Source organism: Cryptomeria japonica, chromosome 1, assembly GCF_030272615.1.
Source record: "Cryptomeria japonica chromosome 1, Sugi_1.0, whole genome shotgun sequence".
Taxonomy (NCBI): domain Eukaryota; kingdom Viridiplantae; phylum Streptophyta; class Pinopsida; order Cupressales; family Cupressaceae; genus Cryptomeria; species Cryptomeria japonica.
In genome coordinates, this window is record NC_081405.1 from 76,562,343 (window position 1) to 76,589,002 (window position 26,660).

The window sequence follows — 26,660 nt, forward strand, 5'->3', positions numbered from 1 at the left end:
AATTGTTTTCGAGCATCAAATGAGTATGTTTCCACCATAAGAATAAAGGGACAAGATCCTTCTTGTGTAGTCACCACTCGTCGATCCAAAATAGTCCTGAAAGGAGCTCCTGTAGTTCTTCCCAAATCAACTCCTACAAGTCAATATAATCTCCTAGATCATCTGGGGAAGACACCTACACAAATATCAATTCTTGAATTGTTGAAAATGTCCCCTATGCATCGCGCAGTCCTAGATAAAGCTTTAATTGAGTCCACTATCCCGACAGACATTGATGTTGACCAGTTTCAAGCCCAAATTGGATATTTAGCTGTCTCCCAACATGTCGCCTTTTCTGATAATGATATTTCACCTGATAAGCTCCCTCATAATGATCCATTACATCTTGAAGTCTTTGTCCATAATTACAAAATCCGACAAGTCTTGATAGATGGTGGAGTAGGTCTTAACATCTGTACCTTGAGAGTGGTCATTGGTCTTGGTTATACAGAAAATGACATTGATTCTTCTAGAATAATAACAATCAAAGCATATGATGATGCTGAGCATCCATCTAAAGGGGTAATTTCATTGCCTATCAGAGCTGGTCCAGTTACAGAAAACACTTTCCTGCAGGTCCTAGACCTTGATCTCCCTTACAATATGATTCTTGGCTATCCGTGGATTTACGCAATGAAAGCAATTCCATCTACTTATCATCAGTGCTTAAAATACCCTTACAATGGGACTGAGATAACAATTCCAGGAGATTGTAATCCATTTCAATTTTGTGCCAATCTAAAGGATTCCCCGAAGCAACAAGTCCCAGTCAATAGGGAGGCCTACTCTCATAGTTATGTGGATCCTAATGAATTGTTAGAGGTTGTCAAAGGAAAATTAAAGATACTGGACCAAGGATGCGGAGAGTATTCAATGGCTCAAACATTCCTCATTGGGAATTTACCAATATCTCCAAAATCACATGGCAAACCACATTTGTTGCAAAAGGAACCTAAGATAGTCATTCAATATCAACCCCCCACTACATTTACCAGATGGGGTGAACTTGATAAAGAAAATTTGGATGATGATGTCATAGATTGGCTTTATAAGGATCCCACTGAGACACCACCTGTCAGGTTGTCAGTGGAGCGGTACGGCAAAGGGTTTACTATGCTGCAGAAAAAGGGATATGATGGCTGCAGTGGCTTGGGCCCTAACAAGAAAGGAAGAATAGAACATATTATACCCAAGATGCGACCTCCAAATTTAGGGTTAGGTTTTGTACCATTACGAATTGGACCCTCGTCTACCAAAGTGATCACGTGTAGAAAGGGGAGTGACTCTGATGATGAAACAACACCTGAGGATATCCAACTTGAAACTGATTCCAATGAATGGGAATGAAGTTCCTTTTCTTCTAGTTCCTATTCCTTTGACAATGTTTCCCTTGACCCTAATGATTTTCCCATGGAAGACAAACATGATATAACTCCCCCTCCTAAAACATGTCCTAACGCTTAGATAGAGTCATTCTGGGACCCAAGCTCTGAGTCAGATATGAGAAGTTCAGACAGTGATACCACAGACGTTTACATCTTTACCATCTCAACCCTCTCTCTCCTTAAAACCGATGATGACATGCCCCTTGTCTATCCTCAGCTTATCCAACATGACCAGCAAGAACCACTCACATTAGATTGTTTTCAAAATGACGAAGCAATTGCTGAATTTCTGGGACTCCGAGAAGGCATACCACAAGGTGATCATAAAGCAGGATTTACTATTGATCTAGATTCCACAACATATTTTGGGGAGTCAACTCCATCTTCTAGTCATAAAAATGAAAAAGAAAAAGTAAAAAATCAAAAGAATAGGTCTTTGAGTGAAAACCGTAAGGCGCTCTCTGACCATGAAAAAGTAAAATAAAAGACATACCTGCAGGTGAAAACCTCTCTGAGGCGCCCAAAGGTGGAAGATTCGACATACCCCTATCAAGTTAGGATAAATCAACATTGCTTGTGGAAATGACTGAAGAAATAAATTTGGGGACACCAGACAACCCTAAGGTCATTCATTTCGCTGCTTCTCTATCAAAATAGGAAAAGATAGATTTTGTCAATTTCTTTCTTGAGAAGGAGATCAGTTTTGCATGGTCCTATGCAGATATGCCTGGCCTTGATCTAGAATTAGTCCTTCATCACTTACCATTAAAATCATATGCCAAGCTCATTAAACAGAAACTCAGAAAGATGCATCCCTAGGTGGCTCTCTTGGTCAAGGTAGAACTAAAAAAATTATTAGATGTGGGCTTTATCAGACCCATTGATTATGCAAACTGGATTTCAAATTTGGTACCAGTTAGCAAAGTAACTAGGGGCATCAGAATCTGTACAGATTTTAGGGATCTCAATAAAGCATGCCCTAAAGATGACTTTCCACTGTCGAATATAGACATCATAGTTGACATGACTGTTGGATATGAGATGCTATCATTGATGGATGGTTTTTCTAGATATAATCAAATTCGTATTGCACCTAAAGATCAACATAAGACTGCATTCACATGTGCTTGGGGTACCTACTACTGGAATGTGATGCCTTTTGGCCTTAAAAATGCTGGCGCAACATATCAAAGAGCTATGATGACAATTTTCCATGATTTTATGCATACTTTGATGGAAGACTATGTTGATGACTTGTTATGCAAATCAGTCACAAGAGATAGTCATCTAGCCATCCTTGGCCTATTCTTTGATTGAATGGAAACCTATAAGCTCAGACTCAACCCAAAGAAATGTGTCTTTGGTGTCACAGCCGACAAATTATTAGGGTATATTATTTCTCATAGAGGCATCAAAGTCAACCCTGCCAAGGTTAAAGCAATAATGGATATGCCTCCTCCTTCCAATCTCCATCAACTAAGAAGTTTGTAAGGAAAGCTATAGTCAATCTGCCGATTTACAGCTCAATTGGCAGACAAATGTCATCCCTTCCAGCATTTATTGCATAAAGGTGTCACTTTTAAATGGACTGAGCAATGTCAATCAACATTTCAAACTCTCAAGGATTATCTATTGTCTCCACCTATTCTAATGCCTCCCATGGAAGGGAAGCCATTCATATTGTATATTTCTGCAACTGAAACAACACTGGGAGTTCTCTTAGCCCAACAGGATGAGAAAGGCAAAGAACAGGCTATTTATTATATCAGTCAGACACTAGTGGGCTATGAGCTGAATTATTCAACTATTGAACAGACATGTTTAGCAGTGGTCTTTGCAACACAGAAGCTTCGACACTATATGTTAAATCATCAGACATTGCTAGTTGCAAAAATTGATCCCTTGAAATACTTGCTTAGTAAGGCAGCTTTGACAAGTCACCTAGCAAAGTGGGTTATGATCCTCAGTGAGTTTGATATTGAGTACATTGAGCGAAAGGCAATAAAAGGACAAATCATAGCAGATCAACTTGCAGAGGCTCCTATTTATGATGATCATCCCATGTTGACAGATTTTCTAGATGAATCAGTCTTTTCTCTCACGTCTTCTAATGAATGGAAGTTATAATTTGATGGATCCCATACCAAATTCAGGTCCGGTGCAGGTATATTGTTTGTCACCCCTCAAGGTGATGCTATTCCCAAATCCTACAAAATAACTTTCCATTGTACCAATAACATTGAAAAATATGAAGCTCTGGTCATAGGACTCTGAGTAGCGATCCACTGGAACATCACACATTTACAAGTCTATGGAGATTCCTAGTTAGTCATCTGTCAAGTGAATGATGACTACAAAACAAAAGATGAAAAGCTTATTTCTCACAAGCATATGGTGGATTTCTTCAAGACAAAATTTATGGCTATCCATTTCAGTCAAGTTCCAAGAATTCAAAACAAATCGGCAAATGCTATGGCAACAATTGCTTCCATGTTAAATATGCCCCACAATATGGACAGATGTGAATTTTTGGTCAAATAGTTGCTTGTCCCTTCTTTTGAAATTTTGATAGCAGATGTGATGTGTGTTCTTGTTGGTCCTAATTCCTTGTGGTACAATGACATCTATCAATATTTGAAATCCCAAACCTTACCACCTAGCCTTTCCTCTAACCAACACTGAGCCTTCATCCACCAAACCGCTAAATATGTCATCATTGCAGACACCCTTTACTGTCGTTCCTTTGACCACACTCTCCTCAGGTGTTTGGATTCTAACAAGGCACAAACAACTTTACACAAAGTTCATGATGGTATATGTGGGGGCCATTTCAATGGTCTGAGTCTAGCTAAAAAGTTGGTTCATGCTGGGTATTATTGGCCCACTATGGAAAAGGATGTTCATGATTTTGTCAAGAAGTGCTACAAATGCCAAATCCATGGAAATTACATTCATGCGCTAGCCCAAGAGCTTCATTTTGTCATATCTCCATGGCCCTTTTCTCAATGGGGATTGGATCTTTGGCAAGATTCACCTGACATCTGCCAATAGACACAAGTTCATCATCACGGCCACCGAGTACTTTAAAAAATGGATCGAGGCTATTCCTATGACCTATATCACCGATGTGCAAATTTCAAAATTCCTACTGAATTATATCATATGCAGATATGGGGTTCCCCTTGCAATAGTCATAGATAATGGCCATCCATTCAAGAACAAAGATGTCAAGGAACTCTGTGAAAAGTTTCACATCCAACACCGTTTCTCCAGTCCCTACTATCCACAGGGTAATGGTCAAGCCGAAGCATCAAATAAAACCCTTATTAAGATCCTAAAAAAGGTTGTCAATGATGTTGGTCATGATTGACATGTACAGTTGAATCTAGCACTATGGGTTTATCGCACTTCTATCCGCACACCTACTGGCGCAACACCTTATTCCTTGGTGTATGGTGCAGAAGCCATTTTACCCTTGGAAGTGGAGATTCCCTCTTTGCGTGTTTCCTTGAAACATTTGATTGATGATGAGATGCACAGAGTCTCTCGGTTGCATCAGCTTGAGATGTTAGATGAGAAACGTCAGACAGCCCTGACACATTTGCAAGCATATCAAAACCGTCTTCATCGCTCTTATAATAAGAAGGTCAAAGGGCAACACTTTGAAGTGGGAGATTTGGTTTTAAAGGCAAACCCGAAGAATGCACAATCTACTAACATCATCAAAGGCAAGTTTGAACCTAATTGGGTTGGGCCTTTCATTGTTACTACAGCCTATGGCTCGGGGGCATATTAGCTTGCAACCCCAGAAGGTGAACCTTTGTCAGATCCTGTAAATAGCATGCACCTTCACAAGTATTGGGCATAGTTTTCTATTAGCAGTTCTTCAAATATGATCCTGAAAAAATACAAAAAAATCAAAAAGTGAAAAAAAAAAAAAAATCAAATAAAAAATGAAAAAAAAAAAGAACAAAAAAGTAAAGAAAAATGATTCACCCTCTAGTGAAAACCTGGCAAACAGGTGCTTTGGGCAAGTACCATGGTGAAAACCTGGCAAACAGACACCATGTGTAAAAGATTATTGCTCCATCATCTATCATGACCCCTAGCTATACTTTCTCTCCACAGGTTTATCACGCTTATCCTTGTCCTGACCCAATGTTCTGTTCTAGGCCTGTGATTGGTCAACATCATTGTCTTGCATACTCAGGTTTCCAGTCCTTGTGCATATGTTTTAGTTCGGGTCGCTGTATATGTCTTTCAAATGTTCATTGGGTGTGCGCCCCCCCCTTGTCATGATCAATTACTGGAGCTTTCAAATTGAAAAATATCCTGAAATATCCAAAAAAATCATATAATGTCCTGAAAAAATCCCTGAAAATCAAATAAAGTCCTGAAATAATCCAAAAAAATCATATAATGTCCTGAAAAAATCCCTAAAAATCAAATAAAGTCCTGAAAAAATCCCTAAAAATCATATAAAGTCCTAAAAAAATCCCTAAAAATCAAATACTGTCCTGAAAAACTCCCTAAAAAGTCAAATAAAGTCCTGAAAAAAACAAAACAAAAAATATCCCCTTTGTGCATAGATAGATTGCTGATCATACATCCAATGACTCTCAATCACACACTGTGCTTTACTGCAAATCATGCATTCACAGATGAAATTTTCAATCAAATCAGACATTCAAACTGATTAAAATTGTCATATCAATCAATCAACATCAATATCATTTATCCTTGTCACATTATCATGGGTCTTATACAAGGTGTGGTATACTCAAAACCAGACTGTGTCCTGTCTTAGACGAGGTACCACATTCCTTGAAACCAAACCGCATGATCATTCTTGTTTTCCACTTTTGACAATGACAATCACAATGTTTGTTTGACTTGGTTGAATTTGTGGGTCTTATCTTTTTATTGATTTATCTTTGGCTTCGATCATGTTCCTATGTTGCTCAATGATGTCATTGAGTGATTTAGAGTGACCGAGATGGTTCATGGTCCCTTTCCTTTTTTTTTGTTGTGTTTCCTGTTTGAGGAATGTTTGTCACAAACTGGGGCAACTATATCATTGGGTGTTTGTGATAAGTACGTTCACTTTGTGAATGCCGCACATACCTCGACTCTTGATATATGCACCCTAGGATGCTTCACTCATTCCCTGTGTGTGATGTGTCTGTCTTTTGCAAAAAGGGTTGTGTTTCAGCTCTGGCCTTCAATGCCATGATGCTTTGCATCCACTTTGCTACATTAAATAAAGGTTCTCACCTACTTCTGTGCATTGGTGAAAGCAAGTTTTTCTTCATCTCTAACTATACTCTATCTACTTTCTTCTTCCTAACGTTTCTTCCATCAGTTTGGGCAGTCAGTTCGGTCTTGTACTTTGATCTCCAAAAAACATAAGCGGCATCCTCCATTCATTGATTAAGTACATTTGCATTATATCAAGTCCATACAACAACATTTTATCCATTTCATCTTATAAATGCATCCAAAAACATAAAAATAGTGCATAAGTCATCCATACATGGAACGTAAACATAAGCCATAACACATTGCATCCCATCATATAGTTGCATATCATATCATATATCAAAATAATATCGGAGTACAAAATTGGACTGTCTGTCCTAAGTATGGCCCGTAGGATAAATACATAATGTCACACTATATATGTCTTTGTCATAAGGAGCACGTGCCTCTATCACTGGGTGCTCCCTCTATCCTCCTCATCCTTGCCATGTCTCAAGGATGATGTCCCTCCTATCCTAGGTCCTGGCTGTGGTGGTCTCATAGGTCCACTCACCCCCATGCTGCTCACTGACCTCTGAGAACGTGGCCTGCTCTCTGTCCTTGATCGTGCCTAATATGATGCTTCTCTCTACTCTGGTGGAACTACACTCTCATATAGTGTCCTCCAATGGTGTATCTCCTCTCCAGTCTCTACCAACATCTGTGCCATCTCACGTGCACTGGCATCCCTAATCGACCCAATATACTTGGTCACTCTCTGCTCTATTTTCTATGTCTGGGCTATCACTGTATCTTGAGCCGCTGTCAATCTCGCTATCTCTGCTCTGAATTGATCCTGCTCTATCCCCAAGGTAGCATTCTGTCTCTCTAATGTCACAATGTGATCATGCTGACTCGCTATGGTGGCCCTACATATCTCCATCTCCTCTATGCTAGTTGTCTCCGGCTCTATGGGTATATCCTGCAATGACTCCTGATCGACTAGATCTGACTCATCCCCTCTATCCTCATCATCCCCTCCATCCTCATAATCCTCCTCATCAGCTCCCTTGTCCTCATCTCTATCCTCATCATCTCCCTCCTCCTCTCTAGTGAGTGGGAAGTCCTCCTGTCTCGTAGGTACCAGAATATCAGGATCTGTCAATGGCACTGGCCGTCATTGTGCAAACCATCACTCATATTCCTCTATCATCCTGGCATCCACCACATCTGATCTCTAATCCCACTATCTCTATTGTAGCTGTGTGAAGTCGACATATGCTATGTGTGGCTGAATCATCCTCCCCCACTGACTCATCTCTCTGTGAGATCGGGCAAAGTGTGGAGTCCCTCTCGGTACATCCTACCTCTCTCCAAACTGTCATCTAACTCTGTTTGGTAGGTACATCTCAATCACTCTCTGGTGATTCACTGGTTTCCCAATTAGGTATCTCTCCTATCTGCAATACGGTAGCTCATCACTATCATCTGACCATCCAGGGCAATCAAGATATGGCCTCCATGTAAACTCTCTCAATCTATCTAGCTCATGTCGCCAATGCAATATGTATCCAAACGGACCCTATCTCAGTGTTCCCCCATAACAGTACACATATAGTCAATGTGGTACTACCTGTCTCTCTGCAATCGGTCGACATATGGCTATGTGCTCAAATGCCCATACCTGTAACAGTGTGACCCCACAGCTCAAAGTCTGAACCCCCTAATATGCTATCTGATGCAGCTGAAAATATAGCATAGCAAGCACACATGGTCCCCATGTGTATACACTCCCCTCTATCGCCATCCACTCTAGCACTCTTCCCCATCCAATAGGGAATCCATGTCCTCGTCTATCTCCTGCTAATAGGCATGCTATAACCACTGCTATCACCACATATCGCTGATCGTACTCTGTTGCCATGGTCTCCTAGCCAATCTCCCTCTCTACGATATCCAAATCATCTACGTCGCACTCAAATAATCTGCACAAAGCATCTCTCCCTATCACTGGGTCATACTCTATCATCTCCCCATGAATCAGAAATCGGAGGATACGCCATACATCCTCTAGTGTCACCGTCGCCTCTCCAGTCGCCAGATGGAAAGAGGAAGTCTCTGAATGCCATCGCTCTGCCAATGCGGTAAGAAGTCTTGTGTTTGCCCTAATCTCAGGCACAAATGTGATATAGTATAATCCAAGTCTTGCTAATGTATCTCTGTCCATGCTCTTGAGTCTATGTCGTAACATGAAGCAGTCAGGTCGGTTCTCCCGCGTAATCAATGGATACTATCGACTCTGCATCACAATTGGGGCACAAATTTGTCAGTTTGAGGGTTTTCTCCTAAGGGCTGCATTTCCTTGTTTCCTACACCAATCAGGGTGTTTCTTATCTATTTTGACCTATCCTACCCTTATCCCCCTTTTCGGGATCATCCGCATGTTGTTTTCGGTCAAATTAGGGTCCCAAGTGCACAACTGCGCCTGTGTACCCTGTCTTGCGCCTGTGCAACATCAAGTTGCACCTGTGTACCCTACATAGGCATAGAAAATCCTCACACAAGCGCAGAATGTGCCCACATAGGTGCAGAACTCCCTTTTTCCATTCCCTATGGGCCCTGCAATGTCCCTCAAGCAAGAAAAAATCATGAAATTGACAATATGGATTTTTGAGATACATACCACTGCTCTTGCATCGTCTGGTCATCTGTAGGTGCGTACACATTCCCCAAGGTGATCTACCATTGGAATGTTCACCATCTCTATGCAACGGTCCTTTTCCAGAGCAATAAATCCTCCACTTTGGCTATGCAAATGAGCTATTTTCCTTCTCCTTGTCTCATTTATAGATCTTTGTTAGTGCATAGATGGACATGCAGCCTCTCCATCTTATGTTGGTTGCGGTCTTTTGCGCCTTCCACTGCTTGTCATTTGTGTATCCGACCTCCGATCTTTCATCCATTTGATCCTATCATTTTCTATCATTCTTATCAATCAATTGGCCTCTTTTCTGGATGTTTCCGGCCAATTCCTCGAGGGGGCATGCATATGTCATTGTCATTGTCTGGGGCATTTTCATTATTGTTCTTTGAAACAATGCTTAGAATCGCATTGTCTCAAAGAGAGGCAAAATGTAGACATCTAAAAATGGTCAATTCTTGTGGAGTCATGCTTTAACATTTGCGCATTGCCTTATTTTAGGGTTTTTGCATCGCATTAACATTTCTTCTATGTCACGCGATTGGTCTTTATCATTTGCGAGCATTGAGTCCTTCTTCTGCATTCTTCATTTTTCTCACTTTCGAATTTGGTCTTGTCAATAATAATCTTCAATCATGATTTTGGTCGATCTTATCCTGTCGCATCAATGTGTATGCTCATTTGGCATATTTTGACATCGTCAATCCTAATCGATGATAGAATTAGGGTTTTGTCCTCTTGTCAATCTTGTCATTTTGTGATCGATTCGTCATCGATCCTTGTCCTTGTCAATCCTGTCATTTTGCGATAGATTTGTCATCGATCGTTGTTCTTTTCAATCTTGTCATTTTGTAATTGATTTGTCATCGATCGTTGTCCTTTTCAATCTTGCCATTTTGCGATCGATTTGTCATCGATCCTTGTCCTCTTGTCAATCTTGTCAATTTTGCGATCGATTTGTCATCGATCGTTGTCCTTTTCAATCCTGTCAATTTGGATCAATTAGTCATTGTTCCTCGTCAATTGGTGCCTATCAATTTGATCCCTTTATCAATCTCAATCATTTGTCAGCATTGGTCATTTATCAAGTCAGAATCATGATCATAATCGACCTTACATCAATTATCTTTTGTCAAGACCTAATTGTCGTCCTTGCATTTCTAATTCATCTTCTAGGGTTTTATGATTTATTCATTTAATCTTGTTTGTCATTTTCCCTTTAGGTTAAATAATTTATTTATTTATCCTAAGTGTTCTTGTCTTAATTAAATATTTATTTAATTGGCTAATTAATTCCTCTCTCTTTTTGTAAATTAATTAATGAATGAAAAATTATTAATTAATTTACCTAATTTTCATCAATTTCTAATTTCCTAATTTCCATTTCATCTAATTTTCCTATTTCTCCTAACTTCATGGGAATGACATTTCAATCTTGTCATAATTTGTCAATCAATCAATTTTTGCATAGCAACCTTGTCAATTTGTCATAATTTGTCAATCAATCAATCTTGCATACAAAGTGTCAATTTTGTCATAATTTGTCATATTTGTCATTCTTGATTTGAAATTTCCTTTCAAATCTCTTCATGCTAATCTTGTCATCTCTCCAATTTGTCTATAAATTGGATGAATTTCTTCAATCAAAGGATCTGATCAATCAATTAATCACATTATCAAATCTAATCATATTTTTCAGAGAAACAATCACGCTTCTAGTATCCTTATGCTGCCATTTCATCTTGCTTTCATGCTATGCCTTTGCATTTGTAGATGAAGATCCACAAACAAAGCAATTTGAAGGAGAAAGAAGGACAATGGAGAATTATGGAGGAGATATTCGCATTTGTGATGGTTTGCATTTGATTTGAATGTCTTGTTTTCGTGTCTCTATTGAATGTTTTAGGATTGTTATCATTGCAATTTAGTTTTCGTGATTGAGCTAGTCTAATTTCCAACTTGCTTTGATGATTTCGTGATCATGATTTGTTTTTGTGTCACCAAAATTCATATCTAAAAATGTCAAGATTCTGGAGTGACATTTGAAGTATTTCAAATTTATGATCTTAGAATTCCAAAACCGGGGCTACAGGGAATGGTTGTCTTGTAGAGGACAAATCACCTTGAATGAACTTGTGGAAACCAAGGGGTGTTATCTTAGTTGTAGTTAATGTCTCTAGGGCTGGACAATCTATAATATAGGGTCCGTACCTTCTCTACAATGGTGGATGCATTATAAACCAAATTGGTAATAGTTAACCCACAGAAGAATTGGTGTCAAGGGTGGTCTTGATGTGAGAAGTTGTATCTCAGTGAGCTGTTGTTGGTTAAGAGGGCTCCTTTGGAGCAAGGAGTAGTATGGGTGAACCCATGAATGTTGTTGACTAGTTTGTCAAGGATCCATGGGTGTTGAGACCTTGATTTGAGGGTCTAGTTGTGTGAGTGGGTGTGAGAATTCATTGTTCCCTTGGAGTTCTATATCATATTTGTATCAAAGAAAGTATGATCATTGGGAGGATAGACTTTGGTTTATGTCAGTAGAAGAAAACCAAGCAGAGGCTAGCATAATGCCTCCAAAAGGGATGTACACAAAGGTGTCTAAGAATTCCAAGAGATGGAAGAGATGATCAAGATTGGGGTCAAGGAGGCACTCAAAGCTGAACTAAAGGCAATGAAGAAGGGGAAAAGGATAGATGAGGATTTTGATGGAGAAGAGGAAGAAGGGTAAGATGAAGAAGAAGAACCCCAAAGACAAGAGCTAGAGATATCTGTAGATCAAAGACCCTTCCTTGAAGCCCTAAAGACACTAGGCAAAGACTCTTTAGAGGCCAAGATGGAGATCCCTACCTATAATGGGAAGATGAATGTTGAAGAACTTATGGAATGGATAGATTCCTTGAACAAGTATTTTGAGTACAAGGAAGTGACTAAGGAAAGGAAGGCGAATTTCACAAAGATGAAACTAAAGGGTGTTGCTTTAACCTGGTGGAACTATACTTAGGGTGAAAGACTAAAGGTGGGAAAGAGCACAATTCATTCTTGAGATAGGATGGTGTCCAAAATCAGAGCCCAATTCATGTTTGCTGATTATGAAGTGCAGTTGTATAGGATAATGCAAAACTTGAAGCATAAGGATTTGTATGTGGCTTCCTACATAGAGGAATTCTACAAATTAATTTTGAGAGCAAGGCATCATGAAGATGAAAAGGAGGAGGTTTCTAGGTACTTGAATGGACTCAAATTCAACAATCAAGATGAGATAGGTTTGATGACTCCTAAAATAGTAGATCAATGCTTCCAAATGGCTTTGAGGGCCGAGGATAAGTTGAGAATAAAAGGTGAACGGTATGGTAGGGGAAAAGGAGGCAAGAACTATAGAGGAAAATGAAATTTTGGGGGAAGAGGACAATCTCAAAAACCCCAAGGTGAGTCTAGCCAACAAGAACAAAGTGGAGACTCGGGTTCAAGAGGAGGCTTTATAGGAAGGAGACCCAATAGAAGGGGTAGGTTTGGAGGACCATGAAGAGGTCCTAGTGTCTTCACAGGGAGATGGTTCAAGTGCAACCAAGTAGGGAACACTGAAAGAAAGTATCTTGAGAAAGCCTCAAACTCTCATGGAGGAGAGAGAAGGAACCACTTGATTCAAGAAGATGATTGGGAAACTATTAATTCTACAATTGGAAGTGAAACCCCAACCCATGATGGAGAAATATTGATGATGTGGAGAACCATGTTTAAGGTGCCTGAAGTCAAGGAACCCCCTCAGAGAAATATATTATTCAGAACCACATGCAAGGCCTATGGTAAGATATGTAAGGTAATAGTTGATTCAGGTTCCACTGAAAATTTGGTTTCCATGGAGATGGTAGACAAATTAAAATTTAAAAGATTGCCTCATGCTAACCCCTTTAAGGTGTCATGGCTGAATAAAGGGCACCAAGTCGTAGTGGATGAACAATCTTGGGTAGAGTTTGAGATAGGGGAGTATAAGGATAGAATACTATGTGATGTAATCCCCATGGCTGATTGCCACCTGTTGTTAGAGAATCCATGGCAATATAATTTACAATCCCAACATGATGGGAAAACAAACTCCTTTCTTATAACAAAAAATAGAAGAATATACAAGATGGATCCTTTACCAGATGAGAGTGTGGACAAACACATTGGTTCAAGTGTCATGTTAGTGAGTGGGAAAGAATTTTTAGACATCTTAAAGGAAGAAGGAACCCCTGGGTATGCTCTGATTTTGAAGCCCAAAAATAGTCCTGATGTGCATAACCATGGTGAGGAAGAAGTTCCCAAGGAGGTGCAACAATTGTTGGAAAAATACAAGGGTATAATGGTGGAGGAGATACCTAATACATTGCTACCTATTAGGACAAGACATCAAATTGAATTCATACTAGGGTCTAAATTGCCAAACAAACCATCCTACAAGATGATCCCATCTCAGGAATGAGGAGATTTCCAAGCAAGTACAAGAATTGTTGGATAAGGGTTTGGTGAGAAAGAGTCTCAGTCCATGTGTTGTCCCAACAGTCCTAGCACCTAAAAAGGATGGTAAATGGAGACTTTGTACTGATTATAGGGACATCAATAGGATTACCATAAGATGTAAGTTTCCTATGCCTAGAATTGAAGACCTAATGGATTGTTTATGAGGGGCTTGCTACTACTCCAAAATTAATCTCAAGAGTGGGTATCATCAAATCAGAATAAGGCAAGGGGATGAATGGAAGACAACCTTAAAAAAAAATGCAGGTCTCCATGAGTGGATGGTGATGCCATTTGGGCTATCCAATGACCCAAGTACATTTATGCACCTCATGAATGAGGTATTGAAATATTTCTTTGGTAAATTTGTTGTGGCTTATCTTGATGATATACTTATGTTTATCAGGACAAAGGAGGAGCATTTAGAGCATTTGAACCTGGTTTTGAAGAAGTTGCATGATGAAAAATTGATGATCAACATGGAAAAGAGTGTCTTCATGAAGGAGGAACTTGTCTACCTTGGTTTTGTAATCTCAAAGGGGAATTTGAAGATGGATCCATAAAAGGTGGAGGCTATTTTGTCATGGCCAACACCACAGATAGTAGGTGATGTGAGAAGTTTCCATGGTTTGGCAACATTCTATAGGAAATTCATCAAAAAATTTAGTCATACATGTGCACCTATCCTAGACACAATAAAAGGAGGGAAAAAGTGTAAGTTTTCTAGGTCAAATTAAGCAAATGAATCTTTTGAATATCTAAAAAAGACAGTAGCAGAGCAGCCCATTCTTGTTTTACCTGATTTTAACAAGTTGTTCATAGTGGAGTGTGATGCTAGTAATCTTTCCATAGGGGTTGTCTTGAGTCAAGAGGGAAGACCAGTGGCTTTCTTTAGTGAGAAACTCAATGATGCTAAAACAAAGTACTCTCGATATGATTTAGAGTTGTATGCAATGGTACAGGCCTTGAATAAATAGCAACATTATCTTTTACCTAAAGAATTCATTGTTTAAACTAACAATCATGCTCTCAGTTTTTTGAATGGACAGCAGAAGCTTAATCACAAGCATATGAAATGGGTTGAACATCTTCAAGCCTACACATTTACAATCAAACACAAGAAGGAGAAGACCAATAAAGTGGTAGATGAATTAAGTAGGACATTGTGCATGGTGCAAGAAATTCAGTTTCAAAGTGTGGGGATTGATTCCCTCAAGAAAATGTACAAGGATGATGAAGATTTCAAGGAGATATATGAGGTTTGCACTCAATTTTAAGATTCTTATCATTCTGATTTTTTTGAGTTTTTGTTGCAGTGGGGGTTGTTGTTCAAAGGAAGCCATTTATGCATCCCTAGATGCTCCATGAGGGAGAACATTATAAAAGAGAAGCATTGTGGTAATTTGGGGGGCCACTTTGGGCTTGATAAAACACTTGAACAGGTCAAGAAATTTTACTTTTGGCCAAAGTTATAATTAAATGTTAGAAAGTTTGTTGAAAGTTGTTGTATATGCCAAAGGGCTAAGGGAACATCATCAAATGCAAGTTTATATCAACAACTCCCTATTCCTAATAGGCCATGGGAGATTATTAGCATGGATTTTGTTTTGGGTCTACCTAGGACTCAAAGAAGTTTTGATAACATCTTTGTTGTGGTGGATACGTTTAGTAAGATGGCTCACTTTCTACCATGTAAATGTACTAATGATACTTCCCATATTGCTGGTATATTCTTCAAAGAGATTGTTAGAATACATGGTTTTCCTCTTAATATTATGACTGACAGGGATTGTAAGTTTATGGGCCACTTTTGGTAGACATTGTGGAATAATTTGGGAACTCAGTTGTCCTTTACATCAGCCCATCACCCTTAGATAGATGGCCAAACTAAGGTAGTGAATAGATCATTGGGAAATATTATTAGGTGTCTTACAAAGTAGAATGGAGAAGCTTGGGACATGATCATCCCTCAAGTAGAGTTTACTTACAATGATTCCACCAATAGAAGCACATGGGGAAGTCCTTTTTAGGTTGTATATGGGATTCATCCAAGAGGCATTCTAGAACTAAGAGATCTACAAGGATCAGAGAGAAGGAGTGCTTGGGGAGAAGACTTTGCATTTACCATGAAGGACATCCATGATAGAGTAAGAGAAACTCTCCAAAAGAACAAAGAGAAATACAAGGAGAAGTCCAATGAGAAGAAGAGAGATGTGAAGTATAAAGTGGGGGACTTGGTGATGGCACACTTGAAGAAAGTGAGACTCCTAAAGGGTCAGTCCACAAATTTACTCATGAAGAAGATTGGTCCTTGCAAGATTGTGCATAAATTTGGTCCTAACACCTATGAGATTGAATTGTTGGCATATTGGCATAACTGATGGAGATGATGATGTATCGATAAAAGATGTTGGTGATGATATATTGATGGACTGTTGGTGATGATATAATTGTGATATGATGCTTTATGATCAGTTATTTGTGTTGCCATTGATGGCAACCATGTTTGTTTATGTTTGGTATATCATCTAAGCTATCTAAGCCTAACCAGTAATGGAATGTTTGCTAAGTTGACAGTGAACCGGTAAGCAGGAACAGTGAAGGAGATGATTGTGGTAGAGATCTATGTTGAGTTAGGCATTGTAGTTTGGAAAGTATGCTTATGAAATTATAATGAGTCTATGACTAGAACCCCATCATGTTTTGAGAACTGGAACTCATGTTTGTAATTGACTGTTGTATATTCAGTGCAGGGTTTGAGAACTGGTGACAAGATCTTTAACCAGCGATGATTTATGGTTTGGAGGTAAATATTTTAATGTTCATTACTTAGTGATGATGTGTCAGAAACCATGTGTGATTATAAGATTGCATTTAAGCGCATACAAGGAGAGAATTTCTTGGGAAACAACGAAGTTCTTAGCAGAATGTGTTAAGTATTTGACAGCTTATCGGATTGATGTGTTATGATCATTCAACGACTATAATTGTCTTGAAATTTGTTGTAATGATCTGTAATGATTTGTAATGATTTGATATGATCTATGATGTAAATTCAATGTATTTTGAATGTTGTTAGGGTTTTGTAACTAACCTAATTGTAAAGTGTATTTAGGTCAAGTTTGAGAAGGTTTATTGTGTTGGTGATCAAAGAAGGAGAGTTTGTCGAACTAGATTGAGATGTCTACTCTATACTAGCAAGTAGAGAGTGTATTGATCAGATCATTTACCTATTATTTCCTAACAGTTGCAGCAATATTAAAATCCCTTAATCGAGTAGGTCCTAATAGGCCTGATCTTGTAAATCCCTTCATCGGGTGGCTCATTAATTTGGGTTTAAATCATTTATTAAGGTTACTCCTAATAGGGTAGAGCTCCTAACAGAGATAATATTAAAATCCCTTCACTAGGTGACTCTTAACAGGGTCTACTCTTAACTGAACATTATTGTAAATCTCCTAACTGGGCTAGGCCTTTAACAGGGCACATTCCGAAAGAGTGTAAATTTTGTGGGTACAAATTCCCACCGTGGTTTTTCCCATTTGGGTTTCCACGTGAAAAATCTATGTGTTCATGTTGTGGATGGATTCTTGAGTTATTCATCTAATATCATTGCATTTCTTACATGTTGATGAACACATGAATGAGTAGTTTGGTAAATCTGCTTTAAGTGATTGATTGAGTAAGCATTGGTACTAGTTATGAACTATTTTTGAGAAGTTTTTTCAAATTGGTGAAAGATTGCAGTTTATTGTTATTACCGATTCACCCCCCCTCTCAGGAATAACCAGATCCTCACAATAACAATTGGTATCAAAGCATTACATCCTCTTTGTGTAGAAGCTTAACCGCTTGAAGAAAAGATCTGAAGATGATGAAGAAGGAGGGTCCAAAATTCACTAAGGGCAAATACAAAATATGGAGTGATAAAATGAAGATTTACATCAAAGGTATGGTTGCTTAGTTCTAGAAGCATGTTATTACCAAGTATGTACCTCCTATCGGTCCTCTAATAGTAGATTAGATTAAGGAGAAACATGAAAGAATTCAAGCATTAGAAGCCATTGTAAGTACACTTTCGAATACTCAATATATTGATGTCCATGGTTTAGAAGCTACTTTTGAAGTTTGGGAGAAGTTATAATTAATCTATGGTAGTGATAAGGATGTGCAAAAGGCTAAAGAAGAAAGCCTTCAAGAAAAGTTTGATGATATGAGAATGATGGAAGGAGAAAATATCACTCAGTATGGACAGAGGATAAAAGAAGTTGTTGGTGGAATCAAAAGTGCTGGTAATACTATAGATGAAGACACTGTGGTGAATAAAATGCTTAGAACCCTATTGCCTGCCTATGCCATTAGAGCGTCTGTTATTCAAGAGTTGAGGTTAGGCAGTAATGATAAGGTTACTATTGACTCTTTGATTGGTAAGCTCACTGCTTTTGAGTTGAATAGTTTTGATAATAGTGTACCTAAGACAAAATCTGCTTTCAAAGAATTTGTATCTAGTGTACTGGTGAGAAAAGGGAAAGATGTTTGTCATAGTAATGAATGCAGGTCAAGTCATCATGGTGGTAGAAAAAATGATGTGGATGATGAAGATAATCTGATGGAATTTGAAGCTCTATTAGCAAAAAGACTTCCTAGAGGCACTAGTATGTATAAAGGCAAGCTTCCTCTTAAGTTTTTCTCTTGTAACAAGATAGGACATATTGTTGCACACTATCCTAATAGTGATCAAAAGGAAAAGTTTAGAAAATATAAGGGAAAAGGAAAGAAACAATATTATGTTGCAGTGGATGAAGGTGCTACTGATGAGGAATCTAAGGATGAAGACAATGATGAGATTGTTTTTGTTGTTGTTAAGGAATATTTGTCTGATAAGAAGGCTTTAGTATCTCACATTGACAACAATGATGAATTTATTATTGATAGTTGTTGCTCCCACCACATGACCGGTGATAAGAACAAGTTTATTTCTCTTGAAGAATTTGATAGTGGTGTAGTAAGATTTGGGAACAATTCACCTTGTATGGTAAAAGGTAAAGGTTCTATCTCTTTGAATGGTAAAAGTAATGTTGATGATGTATATTGGGTTGAAGGTTTGAAACATAACTTGTTGAGCATTGGTCAATTAAATGACAAGGTTATCATCTTGAGTTTAAGAATGGAGTGTGCAAGATCTTAGGATGCAAAGGAGAATTAATTGCTGCTGGTAAACAAACTAAGGGTAATTTATTCCATCTGAATGCTAGTGTAAACAGTTGTTTCGTTGTTAAGGTTGAAGATAGTTAGTTATGGCATAGAAGGTTTTGTCATGTGAACTTTGATAATGTGGTTAAGGTCAGCAAGTCAAATATGGTGAGAGGTATGCCACAACCTATTAAACCAGAGAATGTGATGTGTAAAGAATGTTAGCTAGGTAAGATGATTACATCTTCTTTTAAGAGTAAACCTTTTTCTTTTGAGCATATTCTAGATTTTGTGCACACTGACTTATGTGGTCCTATGAGGACCAGAAGTTTTTATGGTGACAAGTATTACATGTTATTTACTAATGATTTTTCAAGGATGATGTGGGTTACTTTTCTAAAGGAAAAGTGAGAAGCTTTTAGCAAGTTCAAGGAATTCAAGGCATTAGTAGAAAATGAAACCGATAAGAATCTTAAGTGTCTGAGATCTAACTGGGGTGGAGAGTTTGCATCAGATGAGTTTGTGAGCTATTGTGATGAAAATGGAATAAAGAGGCAGCTATCAGCTCCAAGGACACCACAACAAAATGGAATTACGGAAAGGAGAAATAGAACCATTGTTGAAGCAATAAGGACTATGCTGATACAGGGAGATGTACCTAAGATGTTTTGGAGAGAAGAAGTCAACACTATTGTATACACATTGAACCGAGTTCTGGTGAAGAAAGGTAATGACAAGACACCCTATGAGTTATGGTATGGGAAAACTCCTAATGTTAGTTACTTCAAAGTTTTTGGTAGCAAGTGTTTTATAAAAAGAGATGAATATACTGATAAATTTGATCCTAAAAGTGATGAAGTAATTGTAGTGTCATAAATTATACACCCTTGCTAGGGTGGAACAATTTTACACTTAGGTTAGCACCTGCCTTAGTGTATCTTGCATCTTGCATCTCTAATTTCCCTTTAAGCATTTAATTAATTAATTTAATTAAATCTAAATTCATGTTTCATCACTTTACATGTTATAAAGTTGGGCCCTTTACCCTAAGCATGCCCCTTTTCATTTTATTCCTTCAATGAATCATTTAATCATAAACCCTAATTATGTCTTATTTCGACCTTTAAGGCCCAATTTTGCATATCAAAACATCTAGAAATCAGCCATAACTTTTAGATGCGCTCTAATATCATCATATCTAATGGTCCTGAAAATTTGGTGAAAACTTGGTTGGACCATGGCGAGAACGCACATGGTCCTAGACTTTTTTCCTGAGATTTAGGGAGCATAATCCAATGATATAATAATTCTTAACCCCAAAATATTGGCAAGAAATTCAAATCCTAGGTTAGCTTATAGAAAAAGATAAGATATAGGGTTTCATACTAAAGAGCTCTCTTTCTTCATTTGAAGAGGTCCTTCTTCTAAGAATCTAAGAGCAGGTTTTTGGAGAAGAAAGAAACTTCTTTGTAGTGAAAGAGTAGATCTTTGAAGTCATCAACAACATTCAAAATTCATTCATCAATTGGGGGCTTTTGAAGATGTAGGAGAACAATTGGAGATCACCTACTAAAGATTGACTTATACCTCTCCCTTGGGGTTGGGTATGGTTTCATGTTGTTTTCATGTCTTTGCATAAGATTCATTTTGATTCATATTCATTCTTTTGATCACTTTGCATCATGGATTTGGAGCATTTACTTTGTCAATTATAAGCAATTAGGGTTTACTCTTTAGGGTTACTCTAGATTGTTTGTTTTCATTTTAGGATCTTGCACACACATTTTCAATACATTATTGGCTATTTGTGGAGGTGGAAATCACCAACATAGGGGTTTGACTAAGGAAAAACCCCATATAGCCATCCAAAACCCTATTTTGTAGATTCATATACACGTTCAAATCTGAGCGTCGCTAAAAGTTTCAAGACCAGAGAAGCACACAAAGACAGTTCTTGGGTGCAAATATCACTAGAAACCCCAAGGATAAGGGTATGGTGCCCTAGTGCTACCTAGGACAGGGGTGTGGCACCTATTAGAATCCAATAACATTGAGAAGGGGGGGTGAACCAGTGTTATACCAGAATGATCAATTTTAGCCTTATTAAAACATGCATACACCAATTGATATACTAGTACATACAGAATTGAAAGAAGTAAAGCAACCAATAAGATAATCACATAAATGAGAATCATAACACATTGAATTATATGTGGAAAACCTCAAAGAGGAAAACCATGGTGGGATTTATGACTCATAATATCAATCACCTAGCCATATGAAGAGATAATACAAAATATAAGGGGCCTGCACTTGCAGGAAGGCTTATAGCTAGAGCACATTGCTCAATCACAAATGGAGCCTCACTAAATACATTTAAATCTAGATTGCAATCCGGAGAAGTGTTGAATTGCTAAGATAGCATCTTGTATGCCAGAATACAATTTTAGTTTAAGCTATGTCTATTCCAATCTGAAACCCTAAACCCTTTACCAGAATAACCCTTACATAAGTATCCTCACATAATCTTGTTAGGTCTTAGAGACAATTGAGAGGGGGGGATGAATCAGTTGTCCAATAAATTCAAACCAAATTTAACTTAACCAAAACTTAATGCTTAATACCGGTAAACCAAACTTTATGCTGGTAGACAGTTTTATGAGTTAATTGTAGTACCGGTAAAGATTAATGCATGAAACATAAAGATAATAACATCCACAACACATAACACCAATATTTGTATGTGGAAACCCTATAAGGGGAAAAACCGTGGTGGGAAGGCTTACCCAGAATCAGATGATACTACTGTAGATAGTATGTGTGTACAATATGGAGTCTGCACATGTAGAAAGGCCAACTGCCTAGAGCTCACTAGTCAAACATAAAATGGGAGTCACACTAACTACAATTGGATGGTTAAATCCAATGATAATGTATTGCTCAAAATAGCATCTTTATATGCTGGATTCAGTACTGGTTAAGCTCAGATTATCTTCTCAAAACCTTCCTTCAATGTTCAAACAATGTCTACATGTATAGCTCTGCTTATTTTCGCATATTTGCACTCACTTACATTCCCATATCAATCTCATAAATGAGATCTTACATATATACTGAAGCCTAAGACCAAATGTGTAGGTCCACTTACAAAGAATATTACAATAAAATCAATTACAAATAAATCAATATGGGATGCATCATGTCAGCAAAATGCTTTTATAATAATAAAAAATCATCTCCATAACGTGATGTGGTGATCTGGAATAGATATGCTTGTTGGTGCATAACCTAGACCTATTTGACGGTAACAACAAATATGCAAACCCGATTAGATTTGGTTATTGATCTAATCTTGAGACAATACATACTGCATTCATAATATTAGGTCTTGTTTGTGTCAAATACAATAAACCTCCTATCATAGACTTGTATCTAGTTGGATTAACAGGTGTTGACTCATCCTTCAATGATAGTTTATCAGTTGTAGTCATAGGTGTACTTACCGGTTTAGAGTTTTCCATGCCAAATTTCTTTAGTAATTCTATCAAGTACTTAAATTGACATGAGAATATACCTTTATTAGTCTATGAAATCTGAAATCCTAAAAAGAATTTTATCTCCCCAATCATAGACATTTCAAATTCTTGCTGCATTTTATTAGAAAAGTCTTAACACAATCCATCTTCTCCTCCAAAGATTATATCATCAACAAAAACTTCAATAACCAAGATTTCATCATTAGTCACTTTGTAATATAGATTATTGTCAGCATTACCTTTAGTGTATCCAATCTTCAAAAGATATTTGTCCAATCTATCATACCAAGCTCTAGGAGCTTGCTTTAGTCCATATAAAGCTTTCCTTAACCTGCAAACCATATCTTTGTCATCTATCAAAGAAAATCCATCAGGTTGTTTAATGTAAACTTCTTCTTCAAGATCTCCATTCATAAATGCACATTTAACATCCATTTGATATACTTTATAGTTCTTGTGGGCTGCAAAAGCCAATAATAGTCTGACTGCCTCAATTCTAGCTACTAGTGCAAAGGTTTCATTGTAATCAATTCCTTCTTTTTGTGAATATCCCTTACACACTAATCTTTCTTTGTTTCTGATTACCTTGCCATCTTCATTAAGTTTATTTCTAAAAACCCATTTAGTTCCAATTACATTTTTGTCTTTAGGTCGGGGAACTAATGACCAAGTGTTATTCCTTTCATTTTGTTCCAATTCATCTTCCATAGCTTTAATCCAATATTTATTTTCACATGCCTCATTAATAGTTGTAGGTTCAATTTGAGAAATAAGACATACCTCTTCATTTGCCAATCTTCCTCTAGTCATAGCTCCTTGATATTTATTTCCAATTATCTGATCTTCAGAGTGATTCAATCTTACATACCGGGGTGTTTTTACTTGTTGATTTTCTTTAGTGACTGTGGAATTTTTCAGATGATGCCGGTGTGACTGTATCAACATTCTGTACCGGTGTACTTATATTAGGTTCATTTGTGATTATCTCTATTGCCGGTTCAAAGTCCATTGACCTTGAATTTCCTCTAAACTATTCATCAATCTTCACATTTGCACTCTCAACAATTTTCCGCAATCTCTTGTTAAAGCATCTATATGCCTTGCTCTTAGATGAATAACCAAGAAATATTCCTTCATCACTTCTGGGATCAAATTTGCCAATATACTCATCTCTTCTAATATAGCATTTACTTCCAAATATTCTGAAATATTTAAGAGTAGCAGTATTACCAAACCATAGTTCATGAGGGGTCTTACCGGTTTCACCTTTGATGTGCACTCTGTTGAATGTACAAACTATTGTATTGAATGCTTCTCTCCAATATATATGAGGTAGGTTTTCTTTTGATATCATTCTTCTAGCTGCATCCAAAATAGTTTTGTTTTTCCTTTCCAGAACTCCATTCTGTTGGGGTGTCCGGGGTGCTGATAACTGCCTTCTGATCCCATTCACTTCACAGAATGTATTAAATTCCTTAGATGTGAATTCACCTCCTTGATTTGATCTCAAACATTTGATTTTCTTACTGGTTTCATTCTCTACCATCACCTTGAATAGTTTGAATTTTCCAAATGCTTCTGATTTCTCCCTGAGAAAAGTAACCCAACACATTATAGAATAGTCATCAATGATTAGCATGAAATACCTATCTCCTTGTATACTTCTAGTTCTTCCTAGACCACATAAATCAGTATGAATTAAATCAATAACATTGTTAGATTTCTCTGGAATACTCTTGAAAGTTTCTCTAACTTTATTTTCAAATTGACATTCCTTACATACTAGATTGTGAGGTTTAATAATCTTAGGTAAATCTCTTACTGCCTTAGTTGTACTAATTTTCACAATGCAATCAAAATTTACATGACAAAGTCTCTTATGCCATAACCAACTTTCATCAATATGTGCAATCAAACATGCTTTCTCATTCTTATTCAAATGAAAGATATAACCTCTAGTTTGATTACCGGTTGCAATTTGAAAGCCAGTTCTATTTAAGATTTTACATTTACCATTCTTGAATTTTAACTAAAATCCTTTCTCAACTAATTGACCAACACTCAAAAGATTATGCTTCAAACCTTCAACATACTAAACATTATCAGTATTGTGCTTACCATCAAAAGATATAGTTCCTTTTCCTTTGATCAAACAAGCTTTATCATCTCCAAATCTTACTAGACCTCCATTGTAATCCTAAAAGGTTAAGAATTTACTCTTATCACTAGTCATATGATGTGAACATCTAGAATCAATAATCCATTCATCCTTATCTTCAATTTTAGCTGCCACAGCCTGCTCTACTGGATGAATAGTAGATGCTAGTTGATCTTCTGTTATAGCAACAAAAGCCCATCCATTGTCTATCGGATCCTCATCAAAATCATCAGTGACTCCATCATCAGCATAGTAACAAGATTTGTCTCTATTCTTCTTAAACTTGCATCTCTGATAATCAAGGTTAGGCTTATATGTTCTTTTAGCATCTTCTCTTAATCTTGCATGTCTATCGGGACACCTAGAAGCCATATGACAAATTTTATTGCAGTTAAAACATTTAAAGGGTGCTTTACCTTCATACTTACTTCCGACTAGACCTTTAGGCATTTTCCTTGCAAATAGTGCTTCAAGTTCTTCAAGTTCTTCCAGTTCTTCATTCTCCTTTCTGATTTCTTCAAGTTATTTTGCATAAAAGGGTTCCAATCGGATTTCTTAGATGATGATGATGCCTTGAAAGCTAAATATGTCTTTATTGTAGCAACATGACCAAATTCCTCAAGTTCAAAAGGTGAAAGTTTTCCAACCAAAGTGTCTCTAGATACTGATGCATTAGGCATTGTTCTCAATTCATTTATAGTAGTAACTTTCATTTTATATGTTGGTGGAAAAGCTCTTAAAACTTTATAAACAATCTCATCTTCACTTAAGGTTCCTCCACAACATTGTATACCCAAAACAATTTCATTTACTCTTTCCATAAAAGCATAAATTCTTTCATCTTCTTCCATTTTCAGATTTTCATACCTGATTTGGAAGCATTCAAGTTTTGCAATTTTAACTGTGGTATCACCTTCATTCAATGTTTTGAGTTTGTCCCAAATAACTTTAGCAGTAGATCTGTCTGATAATCCCATGATTTGCTGATCTAACAATGCGCTCAAAAGTGCTTCTCTTGCTTTGCAATCATTTTCTTCATCTTTAGCCAAGGTTGGTGGACTAGGTTGACCTTGAGTAGGAGTAGTATAACCATTCTTTGTAACATCCCATATGTCATTTCCAATGCAATTCAAATGTGTCTCCATCCTGATCTTCCATATGCCATAGTTGGTTCCATCAAGTTTAGGACTGTCCTTCCTGAAATAGTTAGAAGATATTGGATCTCCTCAAGTTGTTAAACTTCTACAAAAAGAGGACTAAGCTTTGATACCAATTGTTGGGTCCCGGAGACAACTGAGAGGGGGGGGAGGTGAATCAGTTGTCCAATAAATTCAAACCAAAACTTAATGCTTAATACTGGTAAACCAAACTTTATTCCGGTAGACAATTTTATCAGTTAATTGCAATACCGATAAAGATTAATGCATGAAACAAAAAGACAATAACATCCACAACACATAACACAAATATTTGTATGTGGAAACCCTGTAAGGGGAAAAACCATGGTGGGCAGCCTTACCCACAATCAGATGATACTACTACAGATAGTATGTTTGTACAATATGGAGTTTGCACATGCAGAAAGGCCAGCTGCCTAGATCTCACTGCTCAAACACAAAATGGGAGTCACACTAACTACAATTGGATGGTTAAATACAATGATAATATACTGCTCAAAATAGCATCTTCATATGTTGGATTCAGTACCAGTTAAGCTCAGATTATCTTCTCAAAACCTTCCTTTAATCTTCAAATGATGTCTATGTGTATAGCTCTTCTTATTTTTGCATATTCGCACTTACTTACATTCCCATATCAATCTCATAAATGAGATCTTACATATATACCGAAGCCTAAGACCAAATGTGTAGGTCAGCTTACAAAGAATATTACAATAAAATCAATTACAAATA